This window comes from Cyprinodon tularosa, unplaced genomic scaffold, assembly GCF_016077235.1.
Source record: "Cyprinodon tularosa strain WSP-4 unplaced genomic scaffold, ASM1607723v1 ctg187, whole genome shotgun sequence".
Classification (NCBI taxonomy): domain Eukaryota; kingdom Metazoa; phylum Chordata; class Actinopteri; order Cyprinodontiformes; family Cyprinodontidae; genus Cyprinodon; species Cyprinodon tularosa.
Genome location: NW_024038657.1, coordinates 1,481,296 through 1,503,747, shown reverse-complemented (window position 1 = coordinate 1,503,747; position 22,452 = coordinate 1,481,296). Strand labels below are relative to the sequence as shown.

General features: G+C 39.1%; 1 protein-coding gene across 3 annotated transcripts in view; it reads left to right on the top strand.

Annotated features, from left to right (window-relative positions):
- Positions 1–6,618: 6,618 nt before the first annotated feature.
- frmd4bb (FERM domain containing 4Bb) overlaps positions 6,619–22,452 on the top strand; it is a 38,767-nt gene continuing 22,933 nt past the window's right edge. For 2 of the 3 annotated variants that reach the window (XM_038282758.1, XM_038282759.1), the window contains exon 1: positions 6,619–6,838. The gene's annotated coding sequence lies outside the window, so the exon portion shown is untranslated. The remainder of the gene's footprint in view (positions 6,839–22,452) is intronic. The other variant, XM_038282757.1, reaches the window with a different exon arrangement.

Genomic DNA, 22,452 nt, shown 5'->3' with positions numbered 1-22,452 from the left:
TTTGACATATGAACTGTGATTATATGGTGAATCATGTGATTAAAAAAAACACTTTCCTATGAATTAATGTAAAAACCAAAATTAACATAAAAAAGCAAAATGCTATTTGTAGTCACACTGTTTCTAACCAGCATTTACATAAGGCATCTCTGGCAACCAGGATATGACTGTTTGAAATGAGACTGAACGGTAGCTGCATAAACAGCTGACTGAGCATGAAACAAAAACAAGAATGAATCTCAAATTTCAATCTTAATCCCGTTCGAAAAATTTGCAGGCACTTTATTTTCATATTACTCTTTCTTCCTTTTTATGAAGTTCGGGCTTTACTTATGCACCTTTGCAATAATAAAAGTGTAAGTCACTTCTGTGACATTCACTTTTTAGCCTTTCAAATCATCTGTTGTCTGTACTTTTTATGCACTTATTTGAACTGTGAATTTTCTGATATATCTGATATACAAGGTTTCTCTGTGTCTGAAGGTAACACCATAAAGCATAATTTAAAGGAAAACTTTCTGCTGAAGAGAACATTAAATTCCCAATGAGGGTAACAGAGTTAATGAGGATATCCTCCTCTTTTATTTTTGTTATTTTCTTTGTAAGGACTCATTGGTCAGATGGTTTTAGGGGATCTTAATGAAATACTCACTGAGGTAGGAAGTTCACAGAGGGAAGCCCATTACAGAAGTCCACTTTGTTTGTATGAGCTTCTCATTTGGTCTATTTTTATAAACATGTTTCAAAATGATGTCAGAATTAAATAATGGAAGAAAAATAAATATATTTATTTAAATTTTCTGATTGGTGGTACCTTATCTATTGGGGGAAATTACCAGTTGAGCAAGCCTATAGGACGTAATAAATTTTTCATCACTTTCGTCAGTCCTAAGCAGGTCTATATCTCACAGGTAAAGCAGACACCAGCTATCAGGTTCAGCAGCATTGAGCTCCTATCATGTCTAGAATATTTACTGTGGTTTAAAGCGCCATTGATCTTCAGTGAATCCGGTTTTATAATAGTAGCTCAGCATTATTTTTCCTCTGTAAAATGCTGTAACCATGCACATAACATCTGCATTTATCCTTTAAACACATTTAGAATTGGCAAAAGCTAGCTATATACATTTATTTTAGCTGTATTTCAAGCACATGTAAATGAGCTATTAAATACACTGTGTTTGACCCATATTTCTGTGAGGTCGCGTTGTTCTACAGGCAGAGCTGGAAATTTCCTTTAAACATGGAGCTAAAAATAAGCCAAGGAGTTTAGCAGCATGCATCAAATGATTATTTTTGGCTCTGTGGTGTTTGTGTTCTTATGTGAAATATAATGTTCAAGGCAACAACTATATATCTAATGATTTAAAACCATATCCTGTATTTTTCCAGTTTATCCAAGTTACATAGGACATACACGTTTTTCTTTTTAGAAATTGAGTTGCTTATATGTCTGCATGCATTAAAGAAATCAGACCTCACAGTGTAGGAAAATATAGATGGAAAAATAATTTAGTATACACTATATTGCCAAAAGTATTTGCTCACCTGCCTTGACTCACATATGAGCTTAAGTGACATCCCGTTCCTAATCCATAGGGTTCAATATGACGTCGGTCCACCCTTTGCAGCTAGAACAGCTTCAACTCTTCTGGGAAGGCTGTCCACAAGGTTTAGGAGTGTGTTTATGGGAATTTTTGACCATTCTTCCAGAAGCGCATTTGTGAGGTCGCACACTGATGTTGGACGAGAAGGCCTGGCTCTCAGTCTCCGCTCTAATTCATCCCAAAGGTGTTCTATCGGGTTGAGGTCAGGACTCTGTGCAGGCCAGTCAAGTTCATCCACACCAGACTCTGTCATCCATGTCTTTATGGACCTTGCTTTGTGCACTGGTGCACAGTCATGTTGGAAGAGGAAGGGGCCAGCTCCAAACTGTTCCCACAAAGTTGGGAGCATGGAATTGTCCAAAATGTCTTGGTATGCTGAAGCATTCAGAGTTCCTTTCACTGGAACTAAGGGGCCAAGCCCAGCTCCTGAAAAACAACCCCACACCATAATCCCCCCTCCACCAAACTTTACACTTGGCACAATGCAGTCAGACAAGTACCGTTCTCCTGGCAACCGCCAAACCCAGACCCGTCCATCAGATTGCCAGATGGAGAAGCGCGATTCGTCACTCCAGAGAACGCGTCTCCACTGCTCTAGAGTCCAGTGGCGGCGTGCTTTACACCACCGCATCCGACGCTTTGAACATTGCACTTGGTGATGTATGGCTTGGATGCAGCTGCTCGACCATGGAAACCCATTCCATGAAGCTCTCTGCGCACTGTTCTTGAGCTAATCTGAAGGCCACATGAAGTTTGGAGGTCTGTAGTGATTGACTCTGCAGAAAGTTGGCGACCTCTTCGCACTATGCGCTTCAGCATCCGCTGACCCCGCTCCGTCAGTTTACGTGGCCTACCACTTCGTGGCTGAGTTGCTGTCGTTCCCAAACACTTCCATTTTCTTATAATACAGCTGACAGTTGACTGTGGAATATTTAGGAGCTAGGAAATTTCACGACTGGATTTGTTGCACAGGTGGCATCCTATCACAGTTCCACGCTGGAATTCACTGAGCTCCTGAGAGCGACCCATTCTTTCACAAATGTTTGTAAAAACAGTCTGCATGCCTAGGTGCTTGAATTTATACACCTGTGGCCATGGAAGTGATTGGAACACCTGATTCCAATAATTTGGATGGGTGAGCAAATACTTTTGGCAATATAGTGTATGTATTGTATACACCCAAATATTTTGTAGTAGAAGGGCCACATTTGCTGTAGAAATCCTGCTGCAATAGGTACTGTATAACAAGCCCCGTAAAAAGAGACGGCCTGTGAAAATTAGAGAGGGAGCTGAACAAAGATTCACTTATCGCTGTCCAGGATCCGGTTTAGAGTTCCTTTAGGAACAGAGCATTGACTACTGTTAGATTCTCTCTCTGCTGCCATAATAAACAGTATGTTGTAGCTCGGCTGAAAAACAGCACCCAGACTGCTACATTGCTTTTTGCCTCAGCAAAACAAATTAGCTTTCTATCTAATTTTTAGTATAATTGTGTTAAAAAAACAACAACTCATCATTGTTAAACATATGTGATGAATGATTCCAAACAAAAAATAATCTATTATGATATATACCTTTTACTTTGGGTGACAGTGGTGTTGGGTGTAGGAGTTTGCCATGAAATCGAAGGGTTGATGGTTCAAGCCCTGGCTTAATTATTAGGCAAGACACTTCACCTGCTTTGCCTACTGATGGTGGTCAGAGGGCCCAGTGGCGCCAGTGTACGGAAGCTTCTGTCAGTATGTTTTGGTCAAGGAAAAGCACTATATAAATACAGGCCATTTGCAATGAAGTGAATAAGAATTAATTGATTAGATTGTAAATATGTAGTGGTATGATGGTCTATTACCACCAGTGCAGAATGATAATGCCTGAGTTGATGAGATGGACTGCGGGATATTAATAAAAAAAATGTAACAACAGTTTCATAGGTAGGACAAAATATCTTTATTCTACAAAAAGTGCAATAAAAACAAGTACAGTGATTGTTTTTTGAAATATTTTTAATACAATTTATACGATAGGTAGATTCTTTTTTTGGGCGGAGAGGGCACAGGGTATAAGCTAAGCTCATTCAAAGCTCCAGCAGAGGGTGCACAGACTATAGCTGTGTCTGAATTCAGTGGCTGCGTCCTCTGAAGGACTCAGTTAACCTGGACTGGGACCTTCGAAGGCCGTGAAAACTAGGATGCCGGAAGAGTTCAGCTATAAATTCAAACAGGTCCAGCATTCTCCGACTGTCACCACCCCTAACTCAGCGTAAGCTCTGCCACCTAGCATTTGTGACAGTTGATGCACAAAGCCGGCAAGGAACGGATGCCAAACTAAATTTGGTTAATGTCAGCCAAACCCATTTGCCCAGGGACAGATAAAACATTTAACTAATCCAAACATTATCTGCAACATATCTGACTTACTAAACATTTAAATTAACAATTTTCATTCATTTGAGACAAATCTATTTACATTCCTGTATTATATTAAACTGTACTTACCATTTTCCCCACTGTTAGTCGCCATTTCCTGAGCATGGAGCAGCTGTCCTGCTATGGATCATGGGATACGGTATTCCACGAAGGATCACAGAACCTGTTCTTCCACCTTGGTGAAGGAAGCCTGCATTTGTCGGCCACATGTGAAGGAGTCTTAGTATTCAAACAGGCCATGTTGATATGACGGGGTATGGTATGACATAATTGGCCAACAAACCTGGAGGCAGCCGGTGGATTCGGACACAGCCTATAGATCACATTAGGAGGAACATTAGTTTCTCCGATTAGGTATTTTTAAAAAACATTTATGAATATAAAAATATAAATAATTAAACTTCATGTTACCTTTTATTTTTATTTTTTCTATTATATCACATTTGGAATTTTTATAAACTAATAAATGTGCTTGTTATAATACAAAGGAAAAAATATATTACTGCCACCAATTTAAAGTAAGACCTTTACCCTAATATATTTTCTTCTAAGTACGTTGTCAGGACTCCTGTCTGTGTGTTTGTGTTTCTGTGTTTGTCTCCCTTCCTCCACCAGGAGGCGCCTGGTTCTGGTCCGCCTCCTCACACACCTGCTGATGGTTTCCTCACTAACGGAGTGTTCTTAAGCTGCTGACTGCCACTACCTCGACGCCAGAGTGTTTGCCAGTTTTTGGTACTCTAGCCAAGCTGAGTTTTGCTGAGTCAAACTGAGTTCTTGTCAACCTGAGTCTTAACATTGTTTTTGTCTTTGCCTCTCGGCAGGAAGTCTTCCTGCAAACTGGATTTTTCAGACCTTCTCTCACTGGAAGTATCAACTGAGCCTCAAACTGAGCTGGGGATACAAACAGGAGGTTTGGATCCACTTTTCCCCAATAGGTCGTTTGAGTTTTACACTGAGCAAGGGATTCATCTCCACTAGGACCCGTTCAAGTACCGCAGGAAATCTTAGTGGCAGTCACCTTCTCCGTTCACCTACAAACAACCGCATTCTGGGTAAACCCTGTTCCGCCTTCCACCGTATCAGACAAACACTGGAACAACAGCATACAGACTGGAGTCAAAGATTCAACAACTTCTCTGGAAACGTGAGTCAGCAACCAAATCCTCTTCTCCAAGTTCACAAATCAAATTTCCCACTGAGCCTGAACTAATCGCTGTGTCTTCCCCTAACTTTTCAGTTCCAGTTGAGCAGTGTTCAGAGCAACACTTCTCTCTCTGCATTATCTCTTCAATGAAACCTGTTAAACCTTTCCCCTGGTCTCTCTGAATTGGTTTCTCTGCATGTGAGTCCAAGCTTTTGATAAAATCATGACATACGTGGGATATTAATTTGTTTATGAGATAATTGAGAGGCTTAATCACCATTTGAGACTAACTAAAAAAACAGTTTCCTCGAGAGGCAGACCTATGTACATCTTACCAATTGAACAAACCTAAAGCAATATGCATGGTATAGTTGTTACATGTCAGGTACGCTGGTCATTGACCTTGACCAAGAACTGCAGTCAGTCCTTGGACTGGCATGGCTATCACTGCCCCTAGTTAGAGACAAATGCAGAAGACACATTTCCCACTGGGATCAGCTTCATAATCATCCTAGGCCATTTCTTTGATTTTATTTATTTTGCTCCAGCTACACGTAAGCCCACAGCCCACCAAATGTTAAAAGGGCAATATTATTGCCATTACTGTTAATATATAGTAGAAATTTTAGACATTCAGTAATAAAATCTCACAGGGGATGGTATGGGGGGATGGTGATTTAAGAAGGGGGATGATTTTTAAGATTTTTAAAAGAAGGGGGATGCCATACACACCACCCCCAGAGCTGCAATGAGTTAATAGTAGGTGTGTAAGTGATCTGATCATCAGACTGCTGATTGCGGCGATTGAAGAAAGAAATAGAAGGCCCCAAAATCAAATTTTGCGTAGGGCCCCATGGAAGCCAGGACCAATTTGGTCTATAATGTTAAATCACTGCAACATTGAATCTTAGGGTTGAACATGTATTATACGGGGGGCAAAAAAAGCTCTTTACATGCATAACTATATATTTTAAATGGTAAAAATATGTGTAAAGGCAATTGTAAATATCTGCTTGTTTTATTCCCCTGTTAAGTATATAGATGAGTTATATCTTGCAGGAAAAAAGGAGACGTTGCTATGGCAACGCATACAAAGAATGCAAAAGCGATTCTGAAGACATGCAAAGTAAAAAATAAAAAAGAAGATAGATAGAAGAAAAGAAGATGCAACAACAGATTTGAATTAAAATGCAGCAAGAAAGCAAAGTAGAACTGTTTTTTTTTTTTTTTAAGCTATAAGATCAAACACCAGGTGATTACAGATGAGGTGAATGAAGCTCGTGGTAGTGAGGGATGCAGCAGGGGCACCGCCTTTATGCCATCAGCTTCATTATTATGGGGATGCGGTGTGAACCAGGCCGGCCGGCAGCTGCTGGTTGAGAGGCGCTGAGGGAGGGAGCGGCGAAAGGAGGAGGCAGAGAGTAGGGGGAGAGTAGGGGGAGAGGGGCTTGTTCACATAATAGCCGGCGGCGGGTGAAGGCGTGGTGACTGAGGGAGTGTGTGCGCTCTCCTCGTACCGGATGATGAGCATGGGCAGCGGCTGCACGGCGGCTCTCCTCCCGGTCTACTGTGGACAAAGCTGATCGGATCAGATCAATATGCCGGAGAGACTCTGCCTTATCTTCACTTAGAGCGGGATATAAATATCTGGAAGTCTAAAGGTAAGACGATGCATGGTGCGTCTGGACGCACTTAAAACGCCTCAAAGGACTGAGTGGAGACAAAGTAGTATCAGTCAGTCATGTATGTGATCCGTGGCGAGAGCATTAGTCATAATTACTACTGCATAGATGTGTGTCTTGCCTTTTCGTATGTGAAAACAGATGGAGAGTGCTTTTGTTAGATATATTTGTTTCAGTCATAGGGCTCAGGTGGAACCCACCCATGTACAGTAACCTACAGTAGCAGCCTCATTGTTCTCTCTGAGCTGTGGCCCTATAGAGTTGGCTCCAACATTGGGACATGCAGCTGATCTGACAGATGACAGTTTTGAAGGGGGGGAATTTTTTAATAAAATGGGATCTAAAAGGCTGTATGAGTCATATCACATAAATGGATACAGGAAGTGTCTATTGGTGAATAATAAGATGCTTACTGAATCATAATTTGACCTTTTGCAGAGCTTTAAATTACATTTGTTGATAGATATATAGATTAAGTTAAGCCTGGCATTTTTTAAACAATCGAATGTGATTATCTTTGACAGCTCCAATTTTTCCATATGTACAACTAATATAAACCTGTTGTGACAATCTTGCTGCAGGTGGGCCGGTGTAGGCCTATACATTGTGTGCAGAATTATTAGGCAAATGAGTATTTCGACCACATAATCCTTTTCATACATGTTGTACTACTCCAAGCTGTAGGCTTGAAAGGCAACTACCAATTAAGTAAATCAGGTGGTGTGCATCTCTGTAATGAGAAGGGGTGTGGCCCACTGACATCAATACCCTATATAAGGTGTGCTCAATTATTAGGCAGCTTCCTTTCCTTTGGCCAAATGGGTCAGAAAACAGATTCGACAGACTCTGAAAAGTCAAAAATTGCCAGATGTCTTTCAGAGGGGTGCAGCAGTTTGGAAATTGCAACGCTTTAGAAGCGAGATTTAGAAGGCCACCTTTGAACAAGACACACAAGACAAAACATCAAGATTGGGCTAAGAAATATCTGAAGACTGATTTCTCCAAGGTGATTTGGTCTGATGAAATGAGAGTGAGTCTGGGTGGGCCAGATGGATGGGCACCAGGCTGAATCAGTAAAGGGCAGCAAGTTCCTTATCGACTCAGAAGCCAGCAAGGTGGAGGTGGGGTACTGGTATGGGCTGCTATCATCAAAGATGAGCTTGTGGGACCTTTTCGGGTTGATGATGGAGTCAAGATCAACTCCCAGACCTGCTGCCAGTTTCTGGAAGACACCTTCTTCAAACAGTGGTACAAGAAGAAGTCGCCATCATTCAAGAAATGTATGATGCTCTGTCACACACATCAAAATACACCACAGCAGTGCTGGACAGAAAAAGTCTAAAAGGAGAAAAAATAATGACATGGCCCCCTTCTTCACCTGATCTGAACCCCATCGAGAACCTGTGGTCCTTCATGAAATGTGAGATCTACAGGGAGGGAAAACAGTCCACTTCTCTGAACAGTGTCTGGGAGACTGTGGTGGCTGCTGCGTGCAATGTGGATCGCAAACAGATCAAGACACTGACAGAATCTATGGATGGAAGGCTTTTGAGCGTCATGGTAAAGAAAGGTGGCTATATTGGTCACTGGTTTGTTTTTTTGGTCACTGGTTTGTTTTTGTTTTTGAATGTCGCAAATGTTTATTTCTGAATTTTGAGTTGTTATATTGGTTTACCTGGTGAAAATAAACAAGTGAGATGGGTATATATTTCCTTTTAATAGGTTGCCTAATAATTCTGCACAGTAATATTCACCTGCACACACAGACATCCTCATAAAATGGCCAAATCTAAAAAAAAACACATCAACTTCCAAAAATATGAAACTTTGATATTAAGGAGTCTTTGGGCTGATTGAGAACACAATTGTGGCCCAATAATAAAAATAATCCTCAAAAATACAACTTGCTTAATAATTCTGCACACAGTGTATATATTACAATGGGTTTCTCTAGTTGGATTGCCCGGAAAGATTTATAACCCTAGATCTATTTTCTTTGGTTTTATTCTGATACATAAACACTAGGTAACACATAATTGTATAGTCAATAGAAAATAAAAATATTGCTTTTATTTCTATCTAAATGTGGTGCAGATTTTATTCAGTTCCCTCTTATTTCTATACTTTCTAATAGAACTGAGTGCAATGAAGTGCTTTTGAAAATCATCAAGTTAGTAAACATTGACAATTTGTGTAATTCCATCTCAGTGAGAACAAAACAGAACTTTGGCACAGAGAGCCTCTTGGAGAAAAGGAAACACATCTGAGGTTGAGTTCTAAGACTTAGGATATTGTTTTATGATCTAATGATGCTTGAACTGTTTTTTTTAGAAATCAAAAGAGTATGGCACAAATACAACTGTTCATCCAAAGAGGCCATTCAAGGGAGCATCAGTCAGAGGCCCCTGGTATCTTTGCAGGTACCTCAGAGAGCCACTGAACTGACAAAACCACAACCAGGCTTTGGCCAATATTCAGAATGCATTGTGTGATGGAAAACTACCATTGCACATCACCCTGAGTGAAACATCCACACTGTGATACATAGCAGTGGCAGCATATTGTTCTTAGAATGTTCCTCTGAAGGCTGATGGAGTTGGATATTTTACAGAAAATACTGAATAAAACCAGTTCAGGCTACAAAACTGGATTGTAGTTTTAAATGTTAGGAGGATAATAACTCTATACATGGGAGACTAACATCAGGACATGTATGTTACAATAGCTCACTCAAAGTTCAGGTTAAAATTTCATTGTAAAAATTTGGCAATTGTTAAAATTGTTTGTCAACCTTTTCCTTTCTATCCAACAATGTTTGAGCTATTTTGGAAGAAGGGGCAAACAGTTCAGCCTGTGGTTGCAGAACCTAATAATGACATTATCTGGAAGAAATAAAAAGACGAATTATATAAATACCTTGGCTTCAGATTATTATATATAATATCTAAAAAATATATAATTTTTTTCATTATTTACTATTTACTGTAATACTGACCCATCATTTTATACTTTAACAAGTTCCTTTGTGGGTGACATTGACCTGCAGCTTCTTCTGCTGTTATCTCTGAGCTACAGGAAGAGATACCAGTCAGAGTTAATTTTAGGTCCCAAGCAGAGTAAACAGGAATTGTTGTCTGGCTCTTAGGTGTGTGTAACACATGTTCAATATTAAATTTTCTGCTCTTTCTATGCATTAGAGAGAATGTCCTTTGTCATTTATCATCACAGTAAAATTCTTGTACATTTCTGACACAGTAAGGTTCCAACAACATATATGCATCAGCTTTTTTGATGAAATATATAAGAACTGGTCTTAGCCCAACACACATGAACATGCTGACGGTGTTTTCAGATATGCTGCTTTTAAGTCATTTCTCAGCACTCTGTTGGAAACTTTCCATTCAGGAATCAAAGCCTTCTGAGACCTGATGAAAAATGAGTTAAAGACAGATTGAGAGGGATCTATATTTGGATGCGCAAGTAATCTTGTATTCGCATACTGGTGAGTGGGAGCAAATCTGATATTTAGGATAACATGAAATTCTATAGAAGGGCAGTAACAGGTTAGCAAATCGCATGAGGATTGGCTTGGAAATTGTTCTTATTTTGTGAGCAAGAGGTCTAAAGATTATTACTTTATGAGATTACTATTCTTACAGGGTAGTAAGGAGAATAAATACACAAGCATGTTTCAATCTAATATAGTATGATATTATTTATATGTCACATTTTCTTCATACATTTCACATCCATGCCTCTGTGCCTCCTGTCCCTGTGCTCTGCAGAAAGTTACTGCTGTGTTTTGTAATAAAACTCTGCAGTGTGTAATTTTAGTTTTCTCTCCTCCTCATGACAGGTTTAATAATATAAAAATATGAAAAACTGTGAAAGTTAGAATTATAAGTAATATGAATAGTGGTGTTGCTGTTTTTTGTCATGTTGTTATGCAGCTTTTTGGGATATTTGCAAATCTATCTAGATTATGAAAACACAGGTATAACAAAAATATGCACTGTAGCAGTCCCTCAGACCAAAGAAGAAACGGAGAGCCTCTTTGACAGATGGAACACTTGTCAGCCCATCGTCTACATAAAAGTTCTTTTTCACAAATTCTGAGGCTTTTGGGTAATCTAACCTGTGCTGCTGTGCTAAGTACTTAAGTCCAAAATTGGCACATCCAGGGGAGGATCCAGCCCCAAACAAATGTACAGCCATCCTGTACTCTTTAGGCTCTGTGTCTAAATCCCCATCCGGCCACCATAGAAATCGTAAGTAGTTACGCATTTCTGGACAAACAAAGAACTGATGAAACATTCTTTCAATATCACAGGTGATAGCCACATTCTCTTTTCTGAAACGACAGAACACTCCCACCAACGAGTTAATCATATCAGGTCCTGTGAGAAGAGTATCGTTCAGTGAGACACCAAGAAACCTGGCAGAACAGTCAAAGACTACTCTTAACTTTGTCGGCTTCTTGGGGTGGTACACCCCATGATGTGGGATGTACCATACAGTCTCATCAGTCACAGGAGGGACTAGTTCTGCATCACCACTGCTGATAATGTCTCTCATAAAGGCACTGTAATGCTCATGATACCTTTTGTCAGCCTTGAGCCTTTTCTTTAGGTGGTGCAGTCGAACTGTAGCTAGCCTCTTGTTGTTGGGAAGGGCTGGTGGCTTGTTATCCCTGAAAGGAAGGGGCATCTGGTAATGTCCATCATCTCTTTGCTTTATTGTGTCACTGAGAAGCTGTAAAAAATAGACGTCCTCCTGAGACACATACTTATCTTCATAGTTTCTCTCATTAAAGTCTGACTCCAAGACTTTTAGCACATCAGCTGTAGAGGGTCTGGGCATTTCTTTAACTTTGATTCGATGCACATAACTCTGGTTTCCCTCTCTGTCTAAGTGGGGATTACTAGACCCAATGATACTCCAACCAAGTATGGTTCTTTGTGCGAAAGGCTCAGTTAGTTGTCCTGTAAGAACTTCTAGGGGGGCTAGTGCTGATGGACAGTCATAGCCTATTAGCAAACCCACTTCACAATCTTGTAGTGGCTGTAACTGGTTGGCTATACCTTTAAGGTGTGGCCACTGAAGTGCAGTTTCTCTTGTGGGAATGCTGGACTTGTCAACTGGGATAAAATCACGAGAGTAGGCTTGTTTTATTTTAACATGGGTGTCAGATTCAAAGCTTACTTGCCACAACTGTATCAACAGAGGTCATTGTGCTGAGTTTTAACTGCACTGGTTGATTTACTAAGTTTAATTCTGAGACCAAATCTCCTAAAATAAAGGATGAGTCACTCTGAGTGTCGAGCAGGGCATAAGTGAGTATTTCTTTCTGCGGTTGGGACACCGCTGACACGAAGACTGGTACTATGCAGGACGTTGCTGATGTCTTTCTCGTGAGTAAATGGGTCAACACTTCATGCAATTCATTGTTTGCATTCTCTGCTGGGAAAACAGAGTCCTCAGTTCTCCTTTCTTCAGGTTCCTTTACCCTTTCCACATGCAGACATGTGGGGTGACGTCGACCACATTTACTGCAGGAGTGACGTCTTCTACATTCCTTAGTTATGTGCCCTTTTTTCAAACATCCAAAACAGAGATGATTTTCATATATGAATTTTTTCTTTTCGTCACTGGTCTTAGCAGCAAAGTCAGGACACTTTATTATGCTATGCATTTTGTCTTTACAAAACAGACAAGGTTTGGGTTTAAGAGTAACTGCTGCTGGCAAGGTAGACTTTGTCTGTGTAGCTGTCTGAAAAGCTTTAGCTCTTCTAAATGATCTGTCTTCTGATTTTTCATTAATCATAAATGGTGAAGCGACAGGATTACAGGCTACTTTTGCTTCCTTTTGGATGAACTGAGTGAAGTGGGCAAAGCTGGGGTACTCTTGAGTTTTTTCTAGCTCCTCCACTACGATGCGACTCCACCTTTGGACTATCCAGTCAGGCAATTTTTGGAGAAGTTTGTGATTTTCCTCACAGTCATTGAGGATTTCTAGGCCCTTTACTTGTGGAATAGCCTCTGTGCAGCTTTGGAGAAAGTCTGCAAACTCTCTTAGTGCTAAGGGGTTATTAGCAGGGATTTTTGGCCATTTTGTTAGCTTAGCTCTAAAGGCTCTTTGAACAATAAATGGACTGCCATACCTCTCCTGTAAAACGTTCCAGATGCCCTGGTATGCCTGCTCAGAGTTACGGAAAAAATATCCCTCTACTGCCTTTCTTGCCTCACCTGCAAGATAACTCTTTAAATACAATATTTTCTCACATACAGGTAAGGGTTTGTTGCCAATTAGTGCCATGAAGGATATTTTCCAGTCAACAAACTTTAGAGGGTCACCACTAAAGATACCTGGCTCTGGTACAGGAAGTCGGTTTAGAGTAAGGGAACTGGCAATAGCTTCAACCAAGCTGGGTTCTTCTCGTCCTGCAATGGTGTGGTGATGCTTAAATGATGGAGCCAGAGGATTTAAGGCGGACTGTGTTTGCCTGACAGGATCATTTAAAACATTTTCAAAGTTGTGGCAGGATGCAGCATCATAGCTTTCAATGTCATTTAATACGCTTAAGGCTCTTACACGTGCAGCTGCTATTTTTACTTCACTTTCTGCCTTTAACTGCTGCAGCTTTATTTTTTCATGCTCAAGCTTTGCCTTTGTTTCCACTTCTTCTTCTTTTAACTTTGCCAATGCCATGTTTTCCTTTAATTTCCATTCATTCTCCATTTGGTTGACTTTAGTTTGCTGTGAAAGTATTTCCTGTGTAGTCTTTGCTTTTTCTATTTTAGCTGCAAATTCAGCCTCTGCCTCACGACTGCTTGTAGAATCTGTCTTTGAGCATGCAACTGAGCCCTCTTGAAACGATGTTTCAGTTTTTGTATCACCAAACACAGAACCATAGTCATTTTTGTTAAGCATCACTCTAACCCTTTCTTTTTAAAGATGATCATTAAAGGGCTGATCAATAGTTTCTTGTCGTTTAGCAATGATCTCACAAATGTCTGTTGTTAGCACTGTACAGGCATCCATTCTTTTTACTATTTCAGGGGTCATGTTTTGGTTGCGGAGGATGGGCTCATAATATTGTTGCACCTTAGTATGTTTCTCTTTAATTTCATGGCTGACAGTGTTTAAATTTTCAGATGAGCAGAAAGCCTTCAATTTTGTTCTGATGTCTTTAGCTGACTCCTTCCAAGAATTATATGCTCTGTTAAATGCTCTTTCATTTTTCTTCATGTTCTGTTCATGCATTTCTTTTCCCTTTTGAGTTAAGTGTCTTTCACGACTACTGGATCTCACCTTTTGCTGCTCTATGCTTTCAGGTTCTTCTGTGGGGCACAACATTTTGTGCCTTTATCAGCAAAGAGTTTGATATGAAGAGCAGTGATGGTAGCAATTATTCTTGATTGGAGTAGTCTCTCTTGGCTGACATGTGGCTTGCGTTGGTCCACAGTGGGGCCAGCTTTCTCTCAGCGCCTAGTTTTCACTGTAGCAGTCCCTCAGACCAAAGAAGAAACGGAGAGCCTCGACGGGTGGAGTTGTTTTCCATTTAATTGATTCATAATCAGTTTACACCGTGAAAACTAAACAAACAAACACAAAATACATCTGCTTAGATACCTTTCTTTGACACAGAACAAAATAAACATCACATAAAGTGCAAAATTTGTAAACAAATAAAGTCTTAAACCTGTACCTCGCTCCGCTGTCCAAGGGCTGCAAAGTTTTTAGCTGTAGGTCCAAAAATCTGCTGCTAACGAGCCTCATCAAGCTGCATTCAGACAAACATACACCAAGTCCTCATCTCAAACAAAAAAAAGGTGCCTTCTTTCATCCTCTCGTCTGTGGGATATTAAGCCCTGAGCACTGACTGACAGGAAGGTAACAAACTTTCTTACTCACATGCAGCTTACTGCCAACTGAGCTACAGCACCCCCTACTGTACAGAAGGAGTAACAGCATTGATTCAGCTTAAAACAAAGAACTGACATTTACATGCACAATTATAATCCTCTATTTAGTCTAAATTTTACTTTTACCCAATTATCAACATATGGGGCCATCCCTTCATTGTGACATATGAACTCACCTTCATCCACCTGAATCTGAGGGATTATTTATTAACCCTAGGGAAGGGTTCCTTTTTTCTGCTCCTCATGATCCAGTGATAATGACTCGATTTTTAGGTGCAGGACACAATACCTCGAGTTCCAAAATTGAGAAAACTTCCCTTAGATGCTGCAGTTATTGGTTTGAGACCAAATAACCTGTTAAAAGCATTCCCTCACATACTCTAGTGGCTCCTTCTAGCCATTCTCCAAAAGAGATGAAGCCACCATGTTGTTCCCTCCCCTCCTGCGATACTTCCTCTAATCTTAATGAAAGGTCAAGCTGAAGGATGCATTGCCATGAAATTTACAAGGGAGCACGTTCCAATGACCACATGCTTATTCTAACATAGAGGAATAAAATTACCCGCATTGACTGTGGCAATGCTTGTGAGAATGCCATTCTTGTCAAGCCCATTCTGCTTGTTATCTAAAGCCCCTTTCACACTTACAACCATACCCAGTTGTTTACTGGGTCAGGATTATGCTTAAGTAAAGACAGAAATAATTTAGTGGGTAAAACTGAACCTGCAATTTCCGAGTCAAGACCAAGTATGATACCTGCTAATTTACTGAGACCGCTCTTGTGTAAATAGAGCCATCATATAACTGGGAAATGCACACATTGGCATGTTTACTCGAAACGTTCATAGCGAACCTTCGCCTAATGAGAATCTTGACTCCTGCTACATGCTGTTAACCTCCTAAACAACTGAAAAACTAGCTGACAATATTTTATCCAGTAAACAAGTAAGTTTTTAATGATTGGCTGGAAATGGTTGGACCTTTACATAAAATAACTAATCTCTGTTCATGAAGAGAGTGAAATAGTGCGCCAGCTTTCCCTAAGCCATTGTTTGTTATCACCAATCAGCTATTTTCCAGCTGAAATTCCTCTTTAGAGGTTGGCTTGATCAGTGAAAGCTATATGCCTGGCATATATATATCTCACCATTGCTGGTGTTACACCACATTCTCTGACCCATCATATATTTTGACTAGAGAGCTAACTGTTTTGGATTCTCTTACCAGTCTGCTGTCTACTAACCCTGACATCACGTAGCTAAACCTAAGTCAAAAATTAAAACCTAAACCTAAAGTCAGGAAACAAATATCTAAAACTAATGAAGTCAATACTTGTAGTGTCCCCTTGGGTAACAATATATGATGGCTCACAAAAAACGGTGTAACACCTGACTAAAGGGCTGGTTATACTCTTACAGCAGTGTGTCGCAGCGAGCTTGACGCAGACATTTTTGATTTATGCCCAATATTGAAGCGTGGTCTGTGCTATACGCTGTGGGTCTAGATACGGCCGAGGCGATGAGGAAGTGGGGGCGAGTTTGTCCGACAACAGAGGGACATGATAGCGGGGATCCAGGTGGAAAAAGGTCCCAGCATTCTCGCCCACTTTTATCTCCTAGCTGGTCTAACTTCACATGTTGTTCCCCGCAATTTCAGTCTCAAAAACAAAACAAGCCGGCCTCCTGTCTGCGGCACTGTCTGCGGTCAGTTACAATTTGGGAGAGGTACAGCGGAGTGTTCGCGGAAGGGGCGGGGACTGCTTTTTTTTTCACTGCAACACCTACCTGGTAATTTACTGGGACTAATCTGCATTTGGGAAAGCTGATAGTTCTTCTTGCCTTATAATGTACTGGAAGTTCCTGACACAGAAGGAGGGGTTTAAACTGACCCACAAGTTTTATCCCACTGGTCCACTTCAGAAGGTGGGTTCTGACAGTGCAGGTCTGCAGGTAGAGTCTCTTGAATAGACCTATAACCCAGTGGATAAAGCAGGAAAACTTCTAAAACCGGCAGGACAGTTTCCTTGAGGGCCAACTTTTGGAAGCCCTGCATGAACTGATAGCTGTGATATAGGATTGAGAAACAAGAGTGATGTAGTAAAAAACTAAAATAATTTGAAACAGCCTCTCATTTGTGGGTGTGCTCAGTGCAGTGACCTCATATTTTTAAGATCTGTCTGGTCTTAAAAATGTGTTGATCCAAAATGTTAAAAGTAATATGGAGGCATGTTACATTTATAACAGTATGGCATGCCTACCTCGGTCTTGGATCAAGTCTGGATCTAATAGAAATATTTGTGCAATCAGGATACCAACTTGAGAAATTATTTTTCTAGAGAAAAACCAGCCTGATCCATGTAGGCAACCAGCTTTACCATATAGTGTGTCTGAAATTGTGCACCAGGGCATGTAAAAAACACAACAATAATAAAAAAAAGATGTTGATTAGCAAAACCCAGTGAATAAAATGACATAATAAAGATGACATGGAACTCAGCTTTTAGAAAAATGCCTAACAGCCACGCCCCTTTAATTCCTGTATCCTGCTTGATGATTTGAATGCTCACTTTATGTGATTTAAAAGGGCCAACTTTGGGCCTTGGGCAGTGGGTTTACAAAGCTGCAGGTACCAGGCTTGTTTGGATTCATCCTCTTCTAGACCTGTGGGCTATACACTGTATATATATACATGTTAATATTATTGCAAATCATTGCTGGTATATGTACTACCCGTCCGAGGATCAACAGGCCCTATGGAGACCAGAGTCTGTTCCTAAAGTGGCAGACTCCCATACTGGTAATGGTTATGGTTAGGGGAAAATGTCGGGCTATGGCATCAACATGGAGCTGTTGCTTTTGCGTCATGCTGTCTGCAGGGGCAATATTTTATGGGAAAACAAGCATGCTTGCACATACTCCAACGGGTGTTTAAATACAGGTGTTTACACAATGTAGACATAAACGATAAATTTAGTGATGACTTCCAATACATACTGTATTATTTTCAATATAAATTATTTTTTCTATTTATTTTTATATTATTACTATGTTATTTAATTTTTTATATATATATTAGATTTTTTTTTTAAATAGCAAAAGGAACCTTTGCAATATATGATAAGCCTGAGTACGCAAAAGAGTTGTTAAGCAAAATGACAGAAATCTCACATATTCTAGCTGCATCTTGACTTGTATTCACCAAATTAACACATCTACAAGACAGCTTCCATAACATCCCAACCCTCTTTGTGCTCATAATTTTCCCGGATATCACAAACAGGCAGAGGGCGTCTCTGTAAGAGATGACGGCAGTCTGATACCTTTTGACCGCTGACAGCATGAGTCATGATGCGACTTGAGATAAAGAGATAAACCTCTGCTGTATCCTTCAGCTCATGGCTGCCAATAGCTCAGCTCTTTGGTTGAAATTAGGATTTATTTATTAGGAAAAATTTTATTATTCATATAAATATATTAATTTACATTTTTGTATTTCCCTTTCTGCAACACTCCAGATTTGTTACTTACCGGTACATATAAATATTAACAGTGCACTGATTTGTTTAAATTTAAATAAACTTCAAAAACTCTAAAACCTGTGGTGCATTTATTTACCTATTTGCAAACTAGGGACAGTTTAGGGAAATTACGTCAACATGGTACATTTGAAAGTTATACCTTCTGTTAGATTAAAACAAAGACTACATTTGTGTTATGTAACACACTGAAACACTGCAGCTTCCTCTTAACCTAATGTGCCCTTCCTTAGAAATTCAATTTCCCATTGCAGAAGCATAGACCACGATATCTGATTGGTCTGCTTAGTATGCTGTAGGGGGATTTACTCGATTAAAATGCCTTTGCAGCTTAGTATAAATTCAACAAAGTTGTTTTAGGCTTGTTATGCTTCAAATGTTAACCAACATTTAGTCATGTTGTGCCTTGTGTTTGTCTCTGTTAATGTTTTTTTTTTAGTCTTCCTCTACATCATTTCTTCTAACATCCAGTGTTAGTGAGTTATAGTAATTTTTGATAGATGTGAGTGGAATGAATTCTCCCCACAAACCCACAAAACCGTTAACTCACACAACCAACACACAGGCAAATCTACAAGTAATGCTGGTTGGAAACTTGACCCTCAGCAGAGGCTTTGTGGTCAAACTCCAGCCAGCACAGAAATCTGCCACATGGGCTAATGTTAAGATGAAAATATAGGTTATTATACTCAAGACATATTTACTATAGTGCAAAGAGCAGAAATATCAGAACATTTTCAGAAAATATCACCACTGATGACTTTTATTTGTATGAATCTATATACTAACTTCTGAAGGTAGTTGATCACACAGAATGATTCAAGAAAATAGCTTCTTTTTACTATAAAGTTATTACTATAAACATTTTCTGCCTACATCATAGAATATTTTAGCTGCTTTGGAGAAATTTTGACCCAATCGTCTTTAGCCCTAATTCAGCCAAGCTGGAGGTCTTTTAAATGTTAATGGCCTGATTAAGATTATACAACACAATCACAGTAGGACTTAAGCTAATTTTTCAACAAGGCTTTAAAAAAAACTTTATTTTGTGAGCTTTTCAAAGATCAACAGTCTTTGGACATTATCTTGCTGCTTAACCTAAGTGTCCTTGAGTTTATGGGCACGATCTGATGGCAGGACTGTGTCCTTCAAGATTTCCTCTTAGAGGGCAGAATTCATGGCTTGATGAATCAATCTAAGGTCTCACTCATACTACCATATTTTACTCATCATATTCTTTTTCTGAAATACTTTGGTAGTTTTACAGCAGACATAAAAGGAGCCACAGCTTTGCTACTGCTTTGCTTTTGTAGACAGAATTGTTTTTCAAAAGTCTCTGATCAAAAAAGTTGTTAATGAAAAATGTAAAACAGAATGCAGATTCACAAAATATTGTTCGCATGATATTTTTGGTTCATATTTGTGTGTTTTTTTGTGTAGGTATCAGCCAAACTTGCATGCATTGGTTGATTTATCATGATGAGGTACATGCAATGTCTCTGCCTTCATTTGCTATCCATTGTTAATATTTTTTCTTCGATTTGTTAAAGGAGATATAATGTACGTTTATACTGAAAAATATCTTTAAAATAGCCTTTTTATGTGACCCTTTTACGACTAAAATCGCTTGATGAGCCAACCAGCACCTCAGTAGTTCAGAACCGATGCATCAGCCTGTTTTCATATGACCTCAAGCATGTCCATGTTAAATTGATCTAACCTAGCAAACAGTCGAAACTTTATATTCAAGATGGATTTTTTTGGATACTCAGAAGACATCGGCTTACAGCTCAACTCAGACACCAACGGCAACTCCATGTAAGGTGAAAAAAGAAAAAAACAACCCTGTCAAGTATGAGCATAATCGACGAGAACGAGCAGGAGAGTGCTGCAGTTCTGTGTTCTGGTCTGGTTTGCTTCCAAGATTTAGCCATTGTTTCATTGAAATGTACCAATAATATCACAAATATGAACAGAAAATAAGAATAACAGAGCAAGCTTATGTAACACATGCCAGTTACATCACCTGAAACGGTCACATAATTACCTCCAACCCCTCGTTGGAAAGGTCTGAGCCTCTAGTTTCCAATGATGCTGGCCAAAAGGGGTTGGGGCTAAAAATGAATACCTGCTGTTGCATTAGTCCTGCAGAGTCAGACATCTCAGGTGGAATTTTAAATTTCATTTTATTTGTTTACACAGTTATAAAATTAAAAAGTATTTTTGAAAAAATAATTTTGAAACATGTTTTAGAAATTTTAAAGACCCATTGGTGTCAGCTGGGCCTGGTACCAGGCCTGCCAGGCTTAAGTGGTTAAAAACCTGTATCCGTGCTTTTCTAAAGCAGATGTTTTTGTCATTTTTGTTCAGCAGTGGTTTTTATTTTTTCTCAATTCCTTGTTTTAGGATTGTGATCAAGCTTTCAGAGCTTTATATAAGCTATATATATATATATATATATATATATATATATATATATATATATATATATATATATATATATATATAGCTTGGAATTTTTTTTCCACCAGATGATACTTTTTGCATTCATGCTATTACTTTTGTCCAATATAGAAAAAAAAAGCCGATCTTAAACATCCAAGAGACAAAACAATTGAAATGCTGAAACAAAACGAATGTTTTTGAAAGAGTAGAGATAAACATCTTAAGACCATAAGTAAAAAAAAAACAACTGTCTGTGATAATCAATCAATAATTATTGATTGATTATCACAGACAGCAGCATTGATTAGGTCAAGTTAGGCTCTAGATCCAGTATTTAGAGAAGTACCGGTACTTAGTAATGCTGTGAAAATCCCAGTAGCCTCTTCAAAAAATAAAATTGGACTTTCCATTAGCACCACTTTATCGCAATATGAGGATAACAAAGCTCAGAAAGATATTCCCTAATTACGTGTTAGAAATAATTTAAAGAAAAAGTGTACCATTCATTGCAGAGAGTCGCATCCATCTTTGATCTTAGTTTACAATATTACATTATTTATATACAGTTTTCTTTGCTTTCTTTTTATGTTTTTGTCTTGTGATGTGAATTAAGGCGTTTCATATGCTGATATCAATGCAAAAAATAATCCTTTAATCAAAAAAGTTTATTTCAAAGTGTCAAAGCTATCATGCTTGTTGATCACATCATGTGTCCCTTAAAGAGCACATAAAAGCAGCCAACAGACTGTGACTTGATATCGGCCCTCATCAATAATGCATTTTATTGGGAAAACGAGATAAGACAGGCTGCAGTCTGGACATGACATTTAACCAGTGTGACGTATTAAATACTGACAGACGCGTGCTCAGGAGGCAGAGAGATATCCAGTTAAGCCTTTTGTTCATCTGGAGGTTGGCCTTTTTTCTCTGGGAAGAATGTGAAATAGAAGTTAGTGTTGTGAGCAAAATCATTAGAATTTTATAATTTAGGATGAAACATTGCATGAGTTGTTGCAGGACAGTCATGACATTTTCAACAAAAATGTATTTATAAATTTACCAAATGGCAATCTTCTAAAGAGCCGAACTTGCACCATGGGGCCAATACTCTCTCAGTCCTTGTCTCGTCATTGAAGGGATGCTTTCATCTTAGAGTTGCAGTTCTCGTTTTAATCTTGAGGCCCTTTAGTTTTAAGCTAATTGCGCTGTATCAGGTAGGATAATGAAATAAACCAGTAGTTAATAATTTTTTTGCTTGAATAAATATTGATAGCCTTTGGACTTTTTAACATTTTGTCACATTACAGGCAGACAATTAAAAGGTAAATTATGTGATTGTGTGTGATCAACCGACACAGAGTCGCATGTGGTATTAAAGTGGTGGGTCAATTTTTAGTTTACCCACCAATTATGTTTTAGAAACATTTTTACAAGGAATATTATGATTATTCACTTCTTCCTGGTAAATAAAGGCATCTATTGAGGTTTGTCTGCTCAGGGGAATTACACCATGCTTTGCATGTTTACCTGAAACACTGGTGTCATTTTCCTTCCACCTTTCTTCCTTATTTACAGTTCTTTGTGTGGCTCTATCACATTAAAACTCATATGCATTAGGGATTTTGGTCATGACCTTAAATTTTGGAACTGTACTGAAGAAAACAGGGTAAGAATTGTTCTGGAAAGC